This window comes from Salvelinus alpinus, chromosome 7 (assembly GCF_045679555.1).
Source record: "Salvelinus alpinus chromosome 7, SLU_Salpinus.1, whole genome shotgun sequence".
Classification (NCBI taxonomy): Eukaryota; Metazoa; Chordata; class Actinopteri; order Salmoniformes; family Salmonidae; genus Salvelinus; species Salvelinus alpinus.
The window spans coordinates 81,116,815-81,140,555 of NC_092092.1; the positions used below are offsets into that span (position 1 = coordinate 81,116,815).

Consider the following 23,741-nt stretch of genomic DNA (forward strand, 5'->3'; position numbering starts at 1 on the left):
TGGCTGATATCAGGATGAGGACTGCCTGGTTGCTTACATAACAAATTACCTTTACCTTTACATTACACCAGCACACACAGGGATCCATCAACATTACACCAGACCACACAGGGATCCTTCAACATTACACCAGACCACACAGGATCCATCAACATTACACCAGACCACACAGGGATCCATCAACATTACACCAGACCACACAGGGATCCATCAACATTACACCAGCACACAGGGATCCATCAACATTACACCAGCACACACAGGGATCCTTCAACATTACACCAGACCACACAGGGATCCATCAACATTACACCAGACCACACAGGGAACCATCAACATTACACCAGACCACACAGGATCCATCAACATTACACCAGACCACACAGGGATCCATCAACATTACACCAGACCACACAGGGATCCTTCAACATTACACCAGACCACACAGGGATCCATCAACATTACACCAGACCACACAGGGATCCATCAACATTACACCAGCACACAGGGATCCATCAACATTACACCAGACCACACAGGGATCCATCAACATTACACCAGACCACACAGGGATCCTTCAACATTACACCAGACCACACAGGGATCCATCAACATTACACCAGACCACACAGGGATCCATCAACATTACACCAGCACACACAGGGATCCATCAACATTACACCAGACCACACAGGGATCCATCAACATTACACCAGAACACACAGGTATCCATCAACATTACACCAGACCACACAGGGATCCTTCAACATTACACCAGACTAAACAGGGATCAATCAACATTACACCAGACCACACAGGGATCCATCAACATTACACCAGCACACAGGGATCCATCAACATTACACCAGACCACACATGGATCCATCAACATTACACCAGACCACACAGGATCCATCAACATTACACCAGACCACACAGGAATCCATCAACATTACACCAGACCACACAGGATCCATCAACATTACACCAGACCACACAGGGATCCATCAACATTACACCAGACCACACAGGGATCCATCAACATTACACCAGACCACACAGGGATCCATCAACATTACACCAGACCACACAGGGATCCTTCAACATTACACCAGACCACACAGGGATCCATCAACATTACACCAGACCACACAGGGATCCATCAACATTACACCAGACCACACAGGGATCTATCAACATTACACCAGACCACACAGGGATCCATCAACATTACACCAGACCACACAGGATCCATCAACATTACACCAGCACACACAGGGATCCATCAACATTACACCAGACCACACAGGATCCATCAACATTACACCAGACCACACAGGAATCCATCAACATTACACCAGACCACACAGGGATCATTCAACATTACACCAGACCACACAGGGATCCATCAACATTACACCAGACCACACAGGGATCCATTAACATTACACCAGACCACACAGGGATCCTTCAACATTACACCAGACCACACAGGGATCCATCAACATTACACCAGCACACACAGGGATCCATCAACATTACACCAGCACACACAGGGATCCATCAACATTACACCAGACCACACAGGGATCCATCAACATTACACCAGACCACACAGGGATCCATCAACATTACACCAGCACACACAGGGATCCATCAACATTACACCAGACCACACAGGGATCCATCAACATTACACCAGACCACACAGGGATCCATTAACATTACACCAGACCACACAGGGATCCTTCAACATTACACCAGACCACACAGAAATCCATCAACATTACACCAGACCACACAGGATCCATCAACATTACACCAGACCACACAGGGATCCATCAACATTACACCAGACCACACAGGGATCCTTCAACATTACACCAGACCACACAGGGATCCATCAACATTACACCAGACCACACAGGGATCCATCAACATTACACCAGCACACAGGGATCCATCAACATTACACCAGACCACACAGGGATCCATCAACATTACACCAGACCACACAGGGAACCATCAACATTACACCAGACCACACAGGGATCCATCAACATTACACCAGACCACACAGGGAACCATCAACATTACACCAGACCACACAGGGAACCATCAACATTACACCAGACCACACAGGGATCCATCAACATTACACCAGACCACACAGGGATCCATCAACATTACACCAGACCACACAGGGATCCATCAACATTACACCAGACCACACAGGGATCCTTCAACATTACACCAGACCACACAGGGATCCATCAACATTACACCAGACCACACAGGAATCATTCAACATTACACCAGACCACACAGGAATCCATCAACATTACACCAGACCACACAGGGATCCTTCAACATTACACCAGACCACACAGGGATCCATCAACATTACACCAGACCACACAGGGATCCATCAACATTACACCAGACCACACAGGATCCATCAACATTACACCAGACCACACAGGGATCCATCAACATTACACCAGACCACACAGGGATCCATCAACATTACACCAGACCACACAGGGATCCTTCAACATTACACCAGACCACACAGGGAACCATCAACATTACACCAGACCACACAGGGATCATTCAACATTACACCAGACCACACAGGGATCCATCAACATTACACCAGACCACACAGGGATCCATTAACATTACACCAGACCACACAGGGATCCATCAACATTACACCAGAACACACAGGGATCCATCAACATTACACCAGACCACACAGGGATCCATCAACATTACACCAGACCACACAGGGATCCATCAACATTACACCAGACCACACAGGGATCCTTCAACATTACACCAGACCACACAGGGATCCATCAACATTACACCAGACCACACAGGAATCATTCAACATTACACCAGACCACACAGGAATCCATCAACATTACACCAGACCACACAGGGATCCTTCAACATTACACCAGACCACACAGGGATCCATCAACATTACACCAGACCACACAGGGATCCATCAACATTACACCAGCACACACAGGGATCCATCAACATTACACCAGACCACACAGGGATCCATCAACATTACACCAGAACACACAGGGATCCATCAACATTACACCAGACCACACAGGGATCCTTCAACATTACACCAGACCACACAGGGATCAATCAACATTACACCAGACCACACAGGGATCCATCAACATTACACCAGCACACAGGGATCCATCAACATTACACCAGACCACACAGGGATCCATCAACATTACACCAGACCACACAGGATCCATCAACATTACACCAGACCACACAGGAATCCATCAACATTACACCAGACCACACAGGATCCATCAACATTACACCAGACCACACAGGGATCCATCAACATTACACCAGACCACACAGGGATCCATCAACATTACACCAGACCACACAGGGATCCTTCAACATTACACCAGACCACACAGGGATCCATCAACATTACACCAGACCACACAGGATCCATCAACATTACACCAGCACACACAGGGATCCATCAACATTACACCAGACCACACAGGATCCATCAACATTACACCAGACCACACAGGATCCATCAACATTACACCAGCACACACAGGGATCCTTCAACATTACACCAGACCACACAGGATCCATCAACATTACACCAGACCACACAGGGAACCATCAACATTACACCAGACCACACAGGGATCATTCAACATTACACCAGACCACACAGGGATCCATCAACATTACACCAGACCACACAGGGATCCATTAACATTACACCAGACCACACAGGGATCCATCAACATTAAACCAGAACACACAGGGATCCATCAACATTACACCAGCACACACAGGGATCCATCAACATTACACCAGACCACACAGGGATCCATCAACATTACACCAGACCACACAGGGATCCATTAACATTACACCAGACCACACAGGGATCCTTCAACATTACACCAGACCACACAGGAATCCATCAACATTACACCAGACCACACAGGATCCATCAACATTACACCAGACCACACAGGGATCCATCAACATTACACCAGACCACACAGGGATCCTTCAACATTACACCAGACCACACAGGGATCCATCAACATTACACCAGACCACACAGGGATCCATCAACATTACACCAGCACACAGGGATCCATCAACATTACACCAGACCACACAGGGATCCATCAACATTACACCAGACCACACAGGGAACCATCAACATTACACCAGACCACACAGGGATCCATCAACATTACACCAGACCACACAGGGAACCATCAACATTACACCAGACCACACAGGGAACCATCAACATTACACCAGACCACACAGGGATCCATCAACATTACACCAGACCACACAGGGATCCATCAACATTACACCAGACCACACAGGGATCCATCAACATTACACCAGACCACACAGGGATCCATCAACATTACACCAGCACACACAGGGATCCATCAACATTACACCAGACCACACAGGGATCCATCAACATTACACCAGAACACACAGGGATCCATCAACATTACACCAGACCACACAGGGATCCTTCAACATTACACCAGACCACACAGGGATCAATCAACATTACACCAGACCACACAGGGATCCATCAACATTACACCAGACCACACAGGGATCCTTCAACATTACACCAGACCACACAGGGATCCATCAACATTACACCAGACCACACAGGGATCCTTCAACATTACACCAGACCACACAGGGATCCATCAACATTACACCAGACCACACAGGGATCCATCAACATTACACCAGCACACACAGGGATCCATCAACATTACACCAGACCACACAGGGATCCATCAACATTACACCAGAACACACAGGGATCCATCAACATTACACCAGACCACACAGGGATCCTTCAACATTACACCAGACCACACAGGGATCAATCAACATTACACCAGACCACACAGGGATCCATCAACATTACACCAGCACACAGGGATCCATCAACATTACACCAGACCACACAGGGATCCATCAACATTACACCAGACCACACAGGATCCATCAACATTACACCAGACCACACAGGGATCCTTCAACATTACACCAGACCACACAGGGATCCATCAACATTACACCAGACCACACAGGGATCCATCAACATTACACCAGCACACACACGGACACACACACGGACACACACACGGACACACACACACACACACACACACACACACACACACACACACACACACACACACACACACACACACACACACACACACCTCTAAAACTCGCCTGGGTCACACAACATACTAACAGAACATATGGCCAAACAACAACAACAGATATGGAAGTTGTACCAAACGAAGGTGTCCGGGCCTTGTGAGTTGTCTGTGTCCGACGAGGGGGGGGGGGGGGGGGGGGGCAACACTACAGTGAAATTAATGGAACAACTGCTGTCCCAAAATAGCATACTTACTTCATAATACAATTTAACAGTATACAACAAATAATCCTTCATGTCATGAACCTTCTGTTTGAAACAATATTTGTAAAGTATTCAGAGGGTGAAAATCATTATTCATTTACATTTACATGTTTTGAGCCTGTGCTGTGCTAATTCAGTAAGTCTCACACAAATATGGACCCGTGCACTCTATGTTACAGCTCACAAGCTTTCTGTGGGTATAAGGGTTTCCTAGTCTATTCTGGGGCGGCAGGTAGCCTAGTGGGTAGAGTGTTGGGCCAGTAACTGAAAGGTTGATAGATCTAATCAGAAATGCTGTCGTTCTGCCCCTGAGCAAGGCAGTTAACCCACTGTTCCTAGGCCGTCATTATCAATAAGAATTTGTTCTTAACTGACTTGCCTAGTTAAATCAAGGTAAAATGACTCATGGCCCTCTGTCTTTTATCCGAGAATAGACAATATAGGAGAAAATCACTCCAAGACAGTCAGCTCAAGTGACAACACTTGACGAAGAAGAGACGGGCACAAACTGTAAGCTTCAGTCAGAGCAGCCACAGCTTCCTAGTACAGCTTCCTAGTACAGCTTTCTAGTACAGCTTCCTAGTACAGCTTTCTAGTACAGATTCCTAGTACAGCTTTCTAGTACAACTTCCTAGTACAGATTCCTAGTACAGCTTCCTAGTACATCTTCCTAGTTCAGCTTCCTAGTACAGCTTTCTAGTACAGCTTCCTAGTACAGCTTCCTATTACAGCTTCCTAGTACAGCTTTCTAGTACAGATTCCAAGTACAGCTTCCTAGTACAGCTTTCTAGTACAGCTTCCTAGTACAGCTTCCTAGTACAGTTTCCTAGTACAGCTTCCTAGTACAGCTTCCTAGTACAGCTTTCTAGTACAGCTTCCTAGTACAGCTTCCTAGTACAGCTTTCTAGTACAGATTCCTAGTACAGCTTCCTAGTACAGCTTCCTAGTACAGCTTCCTAGTACAGCTTCCTAGTACAGCTTCCTATTACAGCTTCCTAGTACAGCTTCCTAGTACAGCTTCCTATTACAGCTTTCTAGTACAGCTTCCTATTATTTTAGTTTAGAATCATCTATCTTTTACACAAAGACTGAGCCCTCTGAGTGGTGAAGCCCAAAGACTGAGCCCTCTGAGTGGTGAAGCCCAAAGACTGAGCCCTCTGAGTGGCGAAGCCCAAAGACTGAGCCCTCTGAGTGGCGAAGCCCAAAGACAGAACCCTCTGAGTGGTGAAACCCAAAGACAGAACCCTCTGAGTGGTGAAGCCCAAAGACTGAACCCTCTGAGTGGTGAAGCCTTCTGGGAAATGTCTTTACAGTAAATTCCATGAAAAACACTTCTGATCCCCACAGGCTCCATCATCAACAGACAGGCTGTCTGTCTGGCTCTGGTCAAAAGGGGAAACGTTTGCTGTTTGGGATGCAGACACACAGACATGCTGCCTTGGCTCCCTGACTGACTGAATTATGCAGCCTGCTTTGGCACCGCCCAAAATGTTAGGAACTCCCTGCCTGCACCTCTTGTCTTAGGGAATTCCCTAATATATATACACACACACACACACACACACACACACACACACACACACACACACACACACACACACACACACACACACACACACACACACACACACACACACACACACACACACACACACACACACACACACACACACACACACACACACACACACACACACACACACACCCCTCCGCCTCCTGCCGTAAGGAATTCCTGATCATATCACGGTACAGTCTGTCTGCTCCTTGGCCCACAACCAAGAAGGCCTCCTGTACCGCAGAGCTTAGCAACAGTAACCAGCTGCGCATCTATTCACGTCTGCGCCGTCATGTTAACAGACATGTGTAAGTCGTGAGCTAAAGTCAAAATCATTAATTTCTCGCTTCCATATTTGAAACCCTTGATAAGGAGGATGAATGAAAAACACGACTGAAGGTATATTGGAAATATTACAGGCTTAACATGACAAAAGCTGCCAGTGACCGTATGATCCGTAACACCTATACAATGTAGCTCTTATGGGAAGGATTTGCTCTGTAGAAAGCATCAATCTGTCCACTGTCAGAGATACATTCTACTGTACAATCATAGACATGTGATATTATCTGGAGCTATTCTGTCCGTATCCTAAATGACACCCTATTCCTTACTACATAGTGCACTACTTTTGACCACTACTTCTAACCACTACTTCTGACCAGGGCTCCTGAGTGGTGCAGCGGTCTAAGGCATTGCATCTCAGTGCTTGAGGCGTCACTACAGACATCCTGGTTTGATTCCAGGCTCTATCATAACCGGCTGTGATCGCAGGTCCAATAGGGCGGCGCACACTTGGCCCAGCGTTGTCCGGGTTAGGAGGGGAGGGTTTGGCAGGTGTAGGCCGTCATTGTAAAATACACATTTGTTCTTAACTGACTTGCCTGGTTAAATAAAGGTTAAATAAAACAATTAAAATAAGCTTCTAGTCGAAGGTAGTACACTATATAGAGAGTAGGGTGTCATTTGAGACACACATCTCAAATCAAACTTTATTTATACAGCACATTTCAGACATGGAATACAACGCAATGTCCTTCACAGGAAGAAAGAAAACCTGAAAAAACAATGAATATAAAAGCTGAAATATTTACTACACAACAAACATAAGATAAACAACAATAGAAATACACAAACTGAGCAACTAAAACGCATCCTGAGGAAAAGCAAAACTACAAATATGTTTTCTTGTCACGATCGTCTTGACTTTGAATGGAGGACCAAAACGCAGCGTGTGAAAAATAAGACATCTTCTTTTAATGAAGGAAAAAACAAACACTTACAAAATGAACAAAACAACCGATCGTGAAGCTAAGAAGAACTAAGTGCACACATGCAACATAGAACATCGACATAGACAATTACCCACAATAACCTAGTGCCTATGGCTGTCTTAAATATGGCTCCCAATCAGAGACAATTAATGACATCTGTCTCTGATTGAGAACCATTCAGGCAACCATAGACACAGCTAGACACCTACACTAAACACAAACCCATCTACTCTACTTAACCCCCTAAACCATACAACCACCCTAGACAATACAAAAACACATACATTCCCCATGTCCACACCCTGACCTAACTAAAATAATAAAGGAAACAAAGAATACTAAGGCCAGAGCGTGACATTTCTAAGATCTCTTTTAAATATGTCCACGGTTTCAGCCCCCCATCAGGTTCTCTGGCAGGCTATTCCAGAGGCTGGGGGCATAATAACTAAAGGCTGTCTCTTCATGCCTCTTGGTCCTAGGCTTTGGGATAATTAAAAGGCCAGAGGACCTGAGGGACCTACTGGGTACATAACTTAAAGCATGTCTGACATGTATTGGGGTGAACAATTGCGGATTGATTTAAAAAGCAATAGAATAATCTTTAAATGTATTCTAGAACTCACAGGCAGTCAGTCAGAGACCTTTAAACCGGTGTAATGTGTTCTCTCCGTCTGGTCTTGGTCAGTACCAGTCTGGTCCCGTGTGGCTCAGTTGGTAGAGCATGGCGCTTCCAACGCCAGGGTTGTGGGTTCAATTCCCACGGGGGGACCAGGATGAATATGTATGAACTTTCCAATTTGTAAGTCGCTCTGGATAAGAGCGTCTGCTAAATGACTTAAATGTAATGTAAATGTACCCACGCTGCAGCATTCTGTATGTTTTGCAGTTGACCAATGGCTTTCTTGGGTAGACCAGACAGGAGAGCATTACAGTAGTCAAGCATGCTTGTAATAACAGCATGGCTGAGTCTCTCTGTATCAGCCTATCAGAAACAGCCGCACCATGGCAATGTTCCTCAGGTGGTAAAAAACTATTTTGGTCACATTCCTAATGTGTGATTCGAAATTTTGTTCAGAATCTAAAATAACCACTAGGTTTTTTATCTGGTGTTTTATCTTTATTGTCTGTGAATAAAAATGTGCAGCCAGCTCTGTGCTTTGGCTCCAACAATAAGTACCTTGGTCTTGTCTTGGTTTAGCTGGAGGAAGTTGTGAGCCATCCAAGTATTTAAATCACTAATACAGTCTAATAATTTATCCGTGGAGCTAAAATCCTCTGATGGGACAAATGTAATGTCGTGTATCGTCTGCGTGGCAGTGGAAATCAACACTGTGCTTTCTGAAACCGCTACCAAGAGGTAACATATATAAACTGAACAGTACCGGACCCAAAATCAAACCTTGTGGAACGCCACATGTGATATGTATTATCTCTGAGTTATGTTCACCAAGGATGACAAAAAACTCTAAGAAATGGACCGGAGAGGACAACCCACCTCTCCAGTCTGTCCAGAAGGACATCATGGTCAACAGTGTTGAATGCAGCACTTCAATTCAAGAGTCCAAGGACAGAAAGCTGTTCGGCATCTGTGTTGGCTTTAAGATCATGTACCACTTTAACTCTCTGTGCTGTGGTGGGCACGAACACCAGATTGGATTATTTAAAAAAACAAAAATACAGTTGGCACTTAAAACATTATTTAGCTGTTTGAAAACCAATTTCTCCAGAATTTTGCTTACAAATGGAAGGTTGTAGATTGGCCAAAAATTGCTAAGGGCTGGGCGGTATACCACATTTTACGATATACTTGTATTGATGCACGGAGCGGTTTGGGTTTTTACTTTACCTTCCTACCTATAACAATATTTTAATGTTTGGTTTGTTAAATGTGATACGCCGTGTGTAAAGTTAATTTTTATAGTTTACTTCGCTACTTGAGTCGTCTCTCTCCGCTCTCTCTCTATCCGTGCCACTTTCCACACAGACCTAGCCCCGCCCCACACAGACCTAGCCCCGCCCCACACAGACCTAGCCCCGCCCCACACAGACCTAGCCCCGCCCCACACAGACCTAGCCCCGCCACCTGTCACTCAAGGAGCGCATTTGATGTTCCTCAACCACGAGACACTTGTGTTCAGTCTGCTGGTCAATGCAGCACATGGAACAATGTTGACGACAACGATGCTGTTTTCACTTTGCTTCTTAATATAAACCCACTAGCGTTCTATAATGACACTACTAGTTTGTGTTTCTTATATCAGCAAACAGCTAGTTTGTCTTTTCTTAGTAAGTTGGGCCGACATCTTGTCAACCGCTAATGCAAATCTCTTGCTAGCTAATAAATGTACTGAGTCGGGGCAAAGTTAACTAGCTTTACAGACTGACAATACCAGTGATGGTGTAGACCTGCATCTCCATGCTGTTTGTTCAACAGTATCTTCTAAAATAAAGAGGAATACGTGAAGCATGAATATGTTAGCTACATGAAGTAGCTAAGAGAAAACATTCAATGTAGCCAAAGACTATAGGTTCCCCTAGGAAACACTTGTCAACACTTTGGTTCCTACCCTGTCACAATAACTCCTCCCTGGCATTTTCATTTGCTGTCATGTCAAACAACGCTGTATTCAAAGTGCCCTCTATAATATTCTAACTATAGAATTTGAATAATCATTCTATTTCCATGATTCCAACAGTTCACCCAAGGGTTTTGCCGTAATCACAAGTAAAACATTTGGTTAAAAATAAAGCCTAGATTGTTTAACCATATCGTGCAGCCCTACGTGGCAATGTGGAAATTATCTCAAATGAGTGCAGGAAATGCAGGAATTGATGAAAATGCAGAAAAATAGTTTGTGTTGAATTTGAATTGAACAGTATAAAACAATCCGAATGGAGAGAGGCTCATTGAAATCACTTAGAATGTGTGTATTGCCACCCTAGGATCACTCACTACTCATAAAGCACCCTGGGATCACTCACTACTCATAAAGCACCCTGGGATCACTCACTACTCATAAAGCACCCTAGGATCACTCACTACTCATAAAGCACCCTGGGGTCACTAACTACTTATAAAGCAAATGTAGAACTTTTATTATTCAAAAACTAAAAATACTGTGATATGATATCGCCCGGCCATATTAAAAGCTGAAGAATCTAGACTTTTCCTCAGAAGGGGTTTCACCATAGCAGTTTTTAGTGCCGTGGGGAAAGTGCCGGTGAACAGGAAGTGATTAACAATAGCTTGCACTTCTTCAGATATGCAATTAAAAACTGTTTTGAAGAAGGTGCTGAGGATAGGATCTAGAAGGCAGGTAGATGGTTTACGTTGTGATATCACTTTCCTGAGCATGGACCAGTCTGAGTGGTCATTGATGGTTCTGCTACATTATTACAGTAATGACAGTATATTTCCCATTGATATGATGGTTCTGCTACATTATTACAGTAATGACAGTATCTTTCCCATTGATATGATGGTTCTGCTACATTATTACAGTAATGACAGTATCTTTCCCATTGATATGATGGTTCTGCTACATTATTACAGTAATGACAGTATCTTTCCTATTGATATGATGGTTCTGCTACATTATTACAGTAATGACAGTATCTTTCCTATTGATATGATGGTTCTGCTACATTATTACAGTAATGACAGTATCTTTCCTATTGATATGATGATTCTGCTACATTATTACAGTAATGACAGTATCTTTCCTATTGATATGATGGTTCTGCTACATTATTACAGTAATGACAGTACCTTTCCTATTGATATGATGGTTCTGCTACATTATTACAGTAATGACAGTAGCTTTGCCATTGATCTGCTACAGAGCAGTCTTGAAAGTGTTCAATCCATATGCATCAAGAAAGGCTTTTGATTGCTTTGAGAAACCATGAATAGAGAAATAGGCACATGTTCTTTACTATCAAAATAAATACATTTTTTACACAACCTGATCGGTTCTATTTAGTGAAACGAAGAAAAACAAATTAACGGAACGTAATGTATTCTAATTGAATTTCCAGTCATGTCCTTTCTCAGAAAGAAATGGTCCGATTAATTACATACTGTATCTATGTCTGCATTCCAAATGGCACTCTATCCCCCATTTAGTGCCCTACTTTTCCCCAGGGCTCAAGTGCACACTATATATACACTACCGTTCAGACGTTTGTGGTCACTTAGAAATGTCCTTGTTTTCCATGAAAACATCCATGAAATGAGTTGCAAAATGAATAGGAAATATAGTCAAGACGTTGACAAGGTAATAAATAATGATTTTTAATTGAAATTATACTTGTGTCCTTTCGTCAACAAATCCTCCATTTGCAGCAATTACAGCGTTGCAGACTTTTGGTATTCTAGTTGTCAATTTGTTGAGGTAATCTGAAGAGATTTCACCCCATGCTTCCTGAAGCACCTCCCACAAGTTGGATTGGCTTGATGGGCACTTCTTACGTACCATACGGTCAAACTGCTCCCACAACAGCTCAATAGGGTTGAGATCCGGTGACTGTGCTGGCCACTCCATTATAGACAGAATACCAGCTGACTGCTTCTTCCCTAAATAGTTATTGCATAGTTTGGAGCTGTGCTTTGGGTCATTGTCCTGTTGTAGGAGGAAATTGGCTCCAATTAAGCACCGTCCACAGGTTATGGCATGGCGTTGCAAAATAGAGTGATAGTCTTCCTTCTTCAAGATTCCTTTTACCCTGTACAAATCTCCCACTTTATCACCACCAAAGCACCCCCAGACCATCACTTTGCCTCCGCCATGCTTGACAGATGGTGTCAAGCACTCCTCCAGCATCTTTTCATTTTTTCTGCGTCTCACGAATGTTCTTCTTTGTGATCCAAACACCTCAAACTCAGATTTGTCTGTCCATAACACTTTTATCCAATCTTCCTCTGTCCAGTGTTCTTTTGCCCATCTTAATCTTTTCTTTTTATTGGCCAGTCTGAGATATGACTTTATCTTTGCAACTCTGCCTAGAAGGCCAGCATCCCGGAGTCGCCTCTTCACTGTTGACGTTGAGACTGGTGTTTTGTATGTACTATTTAATGAAGCTGCCAGTTGAGGTCTTCTGAGGCATCTGTTTCTCAAACTAGACACTCTAATGTACTTGTCCTCTTGCTCAGTTGTGCACCGGGGCCTCCCACTCCTCTTTCTATTCTGGTTAGAGCCAGTTTGCGCTGTTCTGTGAAGGGAGTAGTACACAGCATTGTACGAGATCTTCAGTTTCTTGGCAATTTTGGAATAGCCTTCATTTCTCAGAACAAGAATAGACTGACGAGTTTCAGAAGAAAGGTCTTTGTTCCTGGCCATTTTGAGCCTGTAATCGAACCCACAAATGCTGATGCTCCAGATACTCAACTAGTCTAAAGAAGGCCAGTTTTATTGCTTGTTTAATCAGCACAACAGTTTTCAGCTGTGCTAACATAATTGCAAAAGAGTTTTCTAATGATCAATTAGCCTTTTAAAATTCTAAACTTGGATTAGCTAACACAACGTGCCATTGGAACACAAGAGTGATTGATGGTTGCTGATAATGGGCCTCTTTACGGCTATGTAGATATTCCATTAAAAATCTGCCGTTTCCAGCTACAATATTTATTTACAACATTAACCATGTCTACACTGTATTTCTGATCAATTTGATGTTTTTTAATGGACAAAAAATGTGCTTTTCTTTCAAAAACAAGGACATTTCTAAGTGACCCCAAACTTTTGAACGGTGGTTTACATGTTAATAGTAATAATAATCATAATTCGGAAAACACATTTGTAATAAAATAATATTATGGGTGCCATTTGGGCCAACACTATGTAGTAGCGTTGCAAAGGGTTGGAAACTTTCCGGTAATTTTCCAGAAATTTCCAGAAAATTTTCCATGGGATGTTAATTCCGGGAATTTTGGGAATTTTTATTAAATTCATCAAAAAAGTTAGCTTATAACAGTGAACCTTTTTTTGTGGGATACACATAAGGTAATTCTAGGTCTTGTGGCATATTTTGGTTAAACTATTCCCAATTCAATGGAATTGCAACCCTTCTTCCATCACATGTGCAGCGCACTCTTCCATCACATGTACAGCTGATTCTCAAGATTTTGCCCACTAATGAGATGCTATTGAGCCCACACTACTACACTGTCTGAGCCAAGGACTACATGCTTTCTGGTAAGTTTTGATTACAATACTGGGTGGGGTGAATATATTTTATATGACATGCATGATTTTATGTTAACTAGTAAATAGTAGCCTACAGCAAAGTGTGTTTAAATCATTTCTAACTTGTTAACAATTTCTGCTAGTTAGTTTTTGCTACCATGTGGGTTTTAGCTTGCTTGAGCCTGCTAACTGAGGAGTGTTAATTCACCTGTTTCCATACATGTTTCATTTTAAAACATTTATCTTACAAAGGAGTTGTTTATTCTAACTGCTTAACTATTTATCTGTACATGGAATTGTATTTTTTATTTATTTTTAATCATTATTTTCTAATCTCTACAGGAAAATGCCACGGGCACTATCTGATGTGTGGAGACATTTCACTGCAGCTAATGTAGAAGGAAAAGCTGTGTACATTTGCAAATACTGTGCCAAATCATATGTGAAGAATGCAACAAAGATGCAGAATCATCTGGCCAAGTGGATAAAGTTCCCTCAGCGCTCACAACAAGCAACCTCTGATTAAAGTCCCTCTACTTCTATTCGAGGTGAACATGATGAATCAGACAGCTTATCGATAGCAACAGCTCATGGTCCTCCTGGAATCAGATGTGTTTTTGACTCAATGGAGGAACGTAGTCAGAGAAATGCTGATGAATGTCTTGTTCCAGCTGTGTATGCAACTGGTTCACCTCTGGTGCTCACAGGCAATGTGTATTGGAAGAGATTTCTGAATGTTCTTCGCCCAGCATACACCCCTCCAACCAGACATGATTTATCTACTAATTTGCTGGATGCAGAGTTCAACAGAGTTCAAGTGAAGGTCAAGCAAATCATAGAGAAAGACTGTATTTCAATAATCTCTGATGGGTGGTCGAATGTTCGTGGGCAAGGAATAATTAAGTACATAATCTCCACCCTTCAACCAGTAATCTACAAGAGCACATACACAAGGCATAACAGACACACCGGTCTCTACATTGCAGATGAGCTGAAGGCAGTCATCAATGACTTTGGACCACAGAAGGTATTTGCAATGGTGACAGACAATGCTGCAAACATGAAGGCTGCTTGGTCTAAAGTGGAGGAGTCCTACCCTCACATCACATCCATTGGCTGTGCTGCTCATGCATTGAATCTGCTCCTCAAGGACATCATGGCACTGAAAACAATTGATACACTACAGAGAGCCAAGGAAATGGCTCTTAATAAGTTATAGCAGCAATCTACCTCACCAAAAATTGATAAGAATAAGAGCACCACATTGAAGCTGCCCAGCAACATCCGTTGTGGTGGTGTTGTCATCATGTTTGACAGTCTCCTGGAAGGGCAGGAGTCTCTCCAAGAAATGGACTGTCACGTTCCTGACCTATTTTCTGTTAGTTTTTGTGTGTTAGTTGGTCAGGACGTGAGGTTGGGTGGGCATTCTATGTTTTCTGTTTCTGTGTTGGTTTTGGGTTACCTGGTATGGCTCTTAATTAGAGGCAGGTGTTTGGCGTTCCTCTAATTAAGAGTCATATTTAGGTAGGCGTTGTCACAGTGTTCGTTGTGGGTGATTGTCTCCTGTGATGTCTTTCGTCGTTGTGTTCGATGTATTCACTTTCGGAGCTGTTTGGCTGTTCGTATGTTTCGATGTACGTTCCTGTTCGTGAGTTTACGTTTGTCTATGTAAGTTTATGTTCAGGTTGCGTCAACGTCGTTTTGTTATTTTGTAAGTTTTGAAAGTGTTTTGTTTTGTTTAGTCTACGTCGTATTTGTAATAAAAATGGCTTATTTCCCTGACTCCGCATTTTGGTCTGAAGATCCTTCTCTCCTCACCTCTTCCGAGGATGAGGAGAGCGACAGTCGTTACAGAATCACCCACCAACAAAATGTGACCAAGCGGTATGGGAATGCTCGACGGAGCAACAAGGATTTCTGGACTTGGGAGGAGATCCTGTCTGGTAGAGGACCCTGGGCGCAAACTGGAGAATATCGCTGCTCTCGTGAGAAGAGTGAGGCAGCCACAGCCCAGGAGCGGTGGTTTAAGGAGGCAGCTAGGAGACGTGGATGGAAGCCGGAGATTCAAGCTCGAAACCGGAATTATGAGGGGACACGTCTTGCACGGAAGCCCGAAAAGCCCGTGAGTAACTCCCAAAAATTTCTTGGGGGGGGGCTAAAGGGTAGTGGGCCAAGGGCAGGTAGGAGACCTGCGCCCACTTCCCAGGCTAACCGTGGAGAGCGGGAGTACGGGCAGGCGCCGTGTTACGCAGTAGAGCGCACGGTGTCTCCTGTACGAGTGCATAGCCCAGTGCGGGTTATTCCACCTCCTCGCACTGGGCCGTCAGCCTGCCATGAGCGTCGAGAGCCGTCAGCCTGCCATGAGCGTCGAGAGCCGTCAGCCTGCCATGAGCGTCGAGAGCCGTCAGCCAGCCATGAGCATCGAGAGTCGTCAGTCAGCCATGAGCTGCCCTTCAGCCTGAAAAGGCTAGATACCCAGAACTGCCCATCAGTCCAGAGCTGTCTCTCTGTCCGGAGCTGCCTTTCAGTCCGGAGTTGCCCCTCTATCCTGATCTCCCTCTCTATCTTTATCTACCTCTATAGTCTTATCTATCCCTCTGTCTTGGTTTATCTCTCTGTCCCGGTATTGTCATTATTAGATTTGTTATTAGGAGGATTTTGTGGGGGAAGTAAGAGGGTGGACATTCTTGGAGGGAGGAGGCTAGGATGGATTATGGTGGGGTGGGAACCGCGCCCGGAGCCTGAGCCACCACCGTGGTTAGATGCCCACCCAGACCCTCCCCTAGACTTTGTGCTGGTGCGTCCGGAGTTCGCACCTTGTGGGGGGGGTACTGTCACGTTCCTGACCTATTTTCTGTTAGTTTTTGTGTGTTAGTTGGTCAGGACGTGAGGTTGGGTGGGCATTCTATGTTTTCTGTTTCTGTGTTGGTTTTGGGTTACCTGGTATGGCTCTTAATTAGAGGCAGGTGTTTGGCGTTCCTCTAATTAAGAGTCATATTTAGGTAGGCGTTGTCACAGTGTTCGTTGTGGGTGATTGTCTCCTGTGATGTCTTTCGTCGTTGTGTTCGATGTATTCACTTTCGGAGCTGTTTGGCTGTTCGTATGTTTCGATGTACGTTCCTGTTCGTGAGTTTACGTTTGTCTATGTAAGTTTATGTTCAGGTTGCGTCAACGTCGTTTTGTTATTTTGTAAGTTTTGAAAGTGTTTTGTTTTGTTTAGTCTACGTCGTATTTGTAATAAAAATGGCTTATTTCCCTGACTCCGCATTTTGGTCTGAAGATCCTTCTCTCCTCACCTCTTCCGAGGATGAGGAGAGCGACAGTCGTTACATGGACATATCAAATTCTGCCGATATGGACAGCCCAATCAAAAGGATCCTCCTGGATGATGTATTTTGGGAGAGAGTGGTAAGCAGCCTGAAACCTATAGCAGTAGCCATTGCACAGATTGAGGGAGACAATGCCACCCTGTCTGATGTTCAGACTCTGCTTGCAGATGTTAGAGAATAAATCCGTACTGCCCTGCCCACTTTACTGTTGCTCCAAGCAGAGGAAACTGCAGTTCAGAAATACATCAAAAAGTGTGAAGACTTCTGCCTGAAGCCCATACACGCCGCAGCGTAAATGTTGAACACCAAGTATGCTGGCAAGAGCATCCTGTCTGGTGCAGAGATCAACAAGGCCTATGGTGTCATCACTACCGTGTCTCGCCACCTTGGCCTGGATGAGGGCAAACTTCTTGGCAGTCTGGCGAAGTACACTTCCAAGCAAGGACTTTGGAATGGAGATGCAATATGGCAGTCATGCCAACATATCTAATCAGTCACCTGGTGGAAGCGATTTTGTGGATCTGAGGCTCTTTCTCCTGTTGCCTCCATCATCCTCCAAATCCCACCAACATCAGCCACCTCAGAGCACAACTGGTCCTTGTTTGGGAATACACACCCCAAAGCACCCAACAGGCTGACCAATACAAGAGTTGAAATATTGGTGGCCATCCAGGCAAATTTGAGGCTTTTTGAGCCTGACAACGAGCCATCCTCAACAAGGTTGGAAAGTGACAGTGAAGATGAGGCCTCAGAGTTTCCACTATAATTGAGAATTTCAATAAGCATTTCTCTACGGCTGGCCATGCTTTCCACCTGGCTACACCTACCCCGGTCAACTGCCCGGCACCCTCCACAGCAACCCGCCAAAGCCCCCACCATTTCTCCTTCACCCAAATCCAGATAGCTGATGTTCTGAAAGAGCTGCAAAATCTGGACCCCTACAAATCAACCGGGCTAGACAATCTGGACCCTCTCTTTCTAAAATGATCTGCCGAAATTGTTGCAACCCCTATTACTAGCCTGTTCAACCTCTCTTTCGTATCGTCTGAGATTCCCAAAGATTGGAAAGCTGCCGCGGTCATCCCTCTCTTCAAAGGGGGTGACACTCTAGACCCAAACTGCTACAGACCTATATCTATCCTTCCCTGTCTTTCTAAGGTCTTCGAAAGCCAAGTTAACAAACAGATTACCGACCATTTCGAATCCCAACTTCCTTCTCCGCTATGCAATCTGGTTTCAGAGCTGGTCATGGGTGCACCTCAGCCACGCTCAAGGTCCTAAACGACATCATAACCGCCATCGATAAGAGACATTACTGCGCAGCCATATTCATCGACCTGGCCAAGGCTTTCGACTCTGTCAATCACCACATTTTTAGTGGCAGACTCGACAGCCTTGGTTTCTCAAATGATTGCCTTGCCTGGTTTACCAACTACTTCTCTCATAGAGTTCAGTGTGTCAAATCGGAGGGCCTGTTGTCCGGACCTCTGGCAGTCTCTATGGGGGTGCCACAGGGTTCAATCCTCGGGCCGACTCTCTTCTCTGTATACATCAATGATGTTGCTCTTGCTGCTGGTGATTCTCTGATACACCTCTACGCAGACGACACCATTCTGTATACTTCTGGCCCCTCTTTGGACACTGTGTTAACTAACCTCCAGATGAACTTCAATGCCATACAACTCTCCTTCCGTGGCCTCCAACTGCTCTTAAACGCAAGTAAAACTAAATGCATGCTATTCAACCGATCACTGCCCGCACCTGCTCGCCCGTCCAGCATCACTACTCTGGACGGCTCTGACTTAGAATACGTGGACAACTACAAATACCTAGGTGTCTGGTTAGACTGTAAACTCTCCTTCCAGACTCACATTAAGCATCTCCAATCCAAAATTAAATCTAGAATTGGTTTCCTATATCGCAACAAAGCATCCTTCACTCATGCTGCCAAACATACCCTCGTAAAACTGACCATCCTATCGATCCTCGACTTCGGTGATGTCATCTTTAAAATAGCCTCCAACACTCTACTCAACAAACTGGATGCAGTCTATCACAGTTTTGTCACCAAAGCCCCATACACTACCCACCATTGCAACCTGTACGCTCTCGTTGGTTGGCCCTCGCTCCATACTCGTCGCCAAACCCACTGGCTACAGGTTATCTACAAGTCTCTGCTAGGTAAAGCCCCGCCTTATCTCAGCTCACTGGTCACCATAGCAGCACCCACTCGTAGCACGCGCTCCAGCAGGTATATCTCACTGGTCACCCCCAAAGCCAACTCCTTCTTTGGTCGTCTTTCCTTCCAGTTCTCTGCTGCCAATGACTGGAACGAACTGCAAAAATCTCTGAAGCTGGAATCACTTATCTCCCTCACTAGCTTTACGCACCAGCTGTCAGAGCAGCTCACAGATTACTGCACCGGTACATAGCCCATCTATAATTTAGCCCAAACAACTACCTCTTCCCCTACTGTATTTATTTATTTATTTTGCTCCTTTGCACCCCATTATTTCTATTTCTACTTTGCACATTCTTCCACTGCAAATCTACCATTCCAGTGTTTTACTTGCTATATTGTATTTACCTCGCCACCATGGTCTTTTTTGCCTTTACCTCACTTATCTCACCTCATTTGCTCACCTTGTATATAGACTAATTTTTCTACTGTATTATTTACTGTATGTTTTGTTTATTCCATGTGTAACTCTGTGTTGTTGTATGTGTCGATTTGCTATGCTTTATCTTGGCCAGGTCGCAGTTGCAAATGAGAACTTGTTCTCAACTAGCCTACCTGGTTAAATAAAGGTTACATTATTTATTTATTTTTAAAGAGTCTGATGTTCAAGAGGTGGACATTGAGGAAGTCCAGGGTGAAGACATGGAAGCCCGAGAGGAAGACAACCAAAGCTTTAGTTTCTAGACTATAATTTTAGAGATGTATATTGAAAACGTTTTTTGGGAGATGTGATGGATCATTGGGGACCCTTTCTTTTGTTGTTCAGTGAAATCATCCCATGTGACGAGTCAACTAATTTCATTAAAGTTACATTTGTAACTCATTTGCTATTTTTATTTCTATTGGAAGGATTTAATAATTTGCAATAATGTCAACGTAAAAGGTTTATGTTTCTGTCTCCATATGATATGGTAAATATATCCAATGCAAAAAACATCTACATTTAAATAGTATTAACATTAATTTGTATATATTTCCCTTAATTACCATATATTCCCGTTAAAAACCATATATTCCCTTTAATTCACACGGAAAGATTCCACCTCTGATTATACCCCAAAGTGTGCAAACCCTACTATGAAGTGACATGGACTGTGATGTGATACCTGCATAACAGGGACATAATCACATCAAGTGAGACCTATCATACCTAGTTACTATATTTCAGCTGAATTTAGGACACAATGACTCTCTGGAAGTTTCCATTAGAAATCTAATGAAGTAATGTATTATGGTTTCTAAGAAAAAGGTAGCATTTTAAGTATATATATATATAATAGTAAAAATAAAGAAAAACCCTTGACTCAGTAGGTGTGTTCAAACTTTTGACTGGTACTGGATATATATATACAGTCGTATGAAAAAGTTTGGGCACCCCTGACAATTTCCATGATTTCCATTTATAAATAATTGGGTGTTTGGATCAGCAATTTCATTTTGATCTATCAAATAACTGATGGACACAGTAATATTTCAGTAGTGAAATGAGGTTTATTGGATTAACAGAAAATGTGCAATATGCATCAAAACAAAATTAGACAGGTGCATAAATTTGGGCACCCCAATAGAAAAATCACATCAATATTTGTTAGAGCCTCCTTTTGCTAAAATAACAGCCTCTAGATGCTTCCCATAGCCTCTAATGAGTGTCTGGATTCTGGATGAAGGTATTTCGGACCATTCCTCCTTACAAAACATCTCCAGTTCAGTTAGGTTTGATGGTTGCCGAGCATGGACAGCCTGCTTCAAATCATCCCACAGATTCTCAATGATATTCAGGTCTGGGGACTGGGATGGCCATTCCAGAACATTGTACTTGTTCCTCTGCATAAATGCCCGGGTAGATTTTGAGCAGTGTTTTGGGTCGTTGTCTTGTTGAAACATCCAGCGCCGGCGTAACTTCAACTTTGTGACTGATTCTTCAACATTATTCCCAAGAATCTGCTGATATTGAGTGGAATCCATGCGACCCTCAACTTTAACAAGATTCCCAGTACCGGCACTGGCCACACAGCCCCACAGCATGATGGAACCCCCACCACATTTTACTGTGGGTAGCAGGTGTTTTTCTTGGAACGCTGTGTTCTTTTACCGCCATGCATAACGTCCCTTGTTATGACCAAATAAGTCAATCTTTGTTTCATCCACAGCACCTTATTCCAAAATGAAGCTGGCTTGTCCAAATGTGCGTTTGCATACCTCAAGCGACTCCGTTTGTGGCGTGTGTGCAGAAAAGGCTTCTTCTGCATCACTCTCCCATACAGCTTCTCCTTGTGCAAAGTGCGCTGAATTGTTGAACGATGCACAGTGACACCATCTGCAGCAAGATGATGTTGTAGGTCTTTGGAGGTGGTCTGTGGGCTGTTTTTGACCGTTCTCACCATCCTTCGCCTTTGCCTCTCCGATATTTTACTTGGCCTGCCACTTCTGGCCTTAACAAGAACTGTGCCTGTGGTCTTCCATTTCCTCACTATGTTCCTCACAGTGGACACTGACAGCTTAAATCTCTGCGATAGCTTTTTGTAGCCTTCCTCTAAACCATAATGTTGAACAATCTTTGTTTTCAGGTCATTTGAGAGTTGTTTTGAAGCCCCGATGTTGCCACTCTTCAGAGGAGAGTCAAAGAGAACAACAACTTGCAATTGGCCACCTTAAATACCTTTTCTCATGATTGGATGCACTTGTCTATGAAGTTCAAGGCTTAACGAGCTCACCAAACCAATTGTGTGTTCGAATTAATCAGTGCTAAGTAGTTACAGGTATTCAAATCAACAGAATGACAAGGGTGCCCACATTTTTGCATATCCTATTTTTCACATCTGATTTAATTTCATACAACTTAATATTGCTACACTAAAAATCTTTGTCTGGACAATACCCCAGTACTCAGCTTTTATTAGAAAATGAATGGCATGCCACTGTGATCATTTTCTGTGATGACAGAGTAAATTATTATGCAGCCTCAGAGGGGTGCCCAAACTTTTTCATACGACTGTATATATTCTTGTCACGGCCGTCGTCTAGGTGGAAATGACCGGACCAAGGTGCAGCGTGGTGAGCATACATTTTCTTTTATTATTGTAAATGTCGCCAACAAAACAAGAAACGAAGAAACAACCGTGAAGCTTAACAGGGCTATAGTGCCACTAACAAAGATAACTACCCACAAACACCAAAGGAAAAAAGGCTGCCTAAGTATGATTCCCAATCAGAGACAACGATAGACAGCTGTCCCTGATTGAGAACCATACCCGGCCAAAACATAGAAATACAAACATAAAAATAAAGAAACTAGAATGCCCACCCTAGTCACACCCTGGCCTAACCAAAATAGAGAATAAAACCTTTGGGGCGTGACAGTACCCCCCCCCCCCCCAAAGGTGCGGACTCCGGCCGCAAAACCTGACTCTATAGGGGGGGGGCATCTATTCACAGCGGCGGCTCCGGTGCGGGACGTAGACCCCGCTCCACCTCTGGCTCCCCCCACTTTGGTGGCACCTTTGGTGCGGGGACCCTCGTCGCCGATCCCGGACCTCGCTGCAGGCCCCGGACTGGGGACCCTCGCTGCCGGCCCCGGACTGGGGACCCTCGCTGCCGGCCCCGGACTGGGGACCCTCGCTGCCGGCCCCGGACTGGGGACCCTCGCTGCCGGC

General features: G+C 44.1%; 1 protein-coding gene and 1 non-coding gene across 2 annotated transcripts in view; one reads left to right on the forward strand and one right to left on the reverse strand.

Moving 5' to 3' along the window:
* The window catches only part of LOC139581764 (probable E3 ubiquitin-protein ligase MID2), a 348,833-nt gene that overhangs the window by 188,157 nt on the left and 136,935 nt on the right, over nt 1-23,741 (reverse strand). The gene's annotated exons all lie outside the window — the stretch shown is intronic.
* Nucleotides 9,030-9,106, forward strand: trnag-ucc (transfer RNA glycine (anticodon UCC)). Its single transcript has one exon. It is a non-coding gene; the product is annotated as a tRNA-Gly (tRNA).